The sequence below is a fragment of the Chinchilla lanigera genome, unplaced genomic scaffold (assembly GCF_000276665.1).
Source record: "Chinchilla lanigera isolate Chin_1 unplaced genomic scaffold, ChiLan1.0 scaffold00029, whole genome shotgun sequence".
NCBI lineage: Eukaryota > Metazoa > Chordata > Mammalia > Rodentia > Chinchillidae > Chinchilla > Chinchilla lanigera.
The window spans coordinates 6,625,237-6,626,309 of NW_004955430.1; the positions used below are offsets into that span (position 1 = coordinate 6,625,237).

The 1,073-nt window shown below is 36.2% G+C and overlaps 1 protein-coding gene across 1 annotated transcript in view; it reads right to left on the reverse strand.

Annotated features, from left to right (window-relative positions):
- The window catches only part of Arhgef3 (Rho guanine nucleotide exchange factor (GEF) 3), a gene marked incomplete in the record, with an annotated part of 322,049 nt that overhangs the window by 109,288 nt on the left and 211,688 nt on the right, over positions 1 to 1,073 (reverse strand).

Here is a 1,073-nt window from a genome sequence, read left to right on the forward strand (position 1 = left end):
ACAGGTGCAAGTCTCTCGGTCCTTCTTTTCAATCCTGGCCTTCCTTCCAGCCATCACACTTCAGTGAAAGGAGTCACTGGTGAGGAGGTAATATGCTATTTTTCACAACCCTTAGGCTGTGCCTACTTGCTAGATCTTTCTTGCGTATCTCTGTCTTCCTGAGGAACCACTTTGAAGATACCACCATGTATTATAGCAGCCATTGATATTTTCCTACTATTCTGTCCATAACTCTGTAATGTTTGTATTGTTCCAATGCTATTTTGTAAATGGATGTATGTTTATTACTATGTATTTCCTACAACAACCTTTGAGAATAGTCAATGATTATTCAATTGGTCACTCATGTATAGCTCTCTTTATTTTCTCTAGAAACCAATTTGAAGATACCAAAGTGTAGTACAACAACCATTGATAATAACCTAACACTTTTGTCTGTAATTCACTATTATTGTCTATTTGTTTTCCTGAGAAACTATCTTGTAGATAACAATGTGTAAAACAACAACCATTGATAATTTTCTACCACTTTGTCTATAATTCGGTAAGCCCCTCTATTACTATGTTATCCTTCTATTACTCTTTAAAATAATAAAACAAAAAAAACAAAAATAATGGGCTAAGTTGTTTTTGTTTTGAGACGGGTCTCACTGTAGCCCAGACTAGCCCTGAACTTGTGGCAATCTTCCTACCTCAGCCTCCCAAGTGCTGGGATTAGAGTGTGCACCACCTGGGCTAAGTTATGTCTCAGGGGGACAATCTGGTATTATATAGCTATTAACTGTATTAAGGCCTAGGTAGACATAAGGACAAGAATAATGTCTGTGTGTACCACTACAACAACAAGCCACAAAACCACACCTGCACATCACATCACTCCACTGTGTCATGTAATTACACACTCAGGAAGGCAATACTCCAACTCTCATTTAGTAGCAAAATTATGCTTTAATAATCTTTTTTTAAAAAAGTTTACCTTTATTTTTATAATTTTCTGCAACATCCATGCAATGCTAGTATAAGAGAAAAAGAGTTTGAAAAATGTAAAAGGTAAATGCATCAGGGTGCTTTTG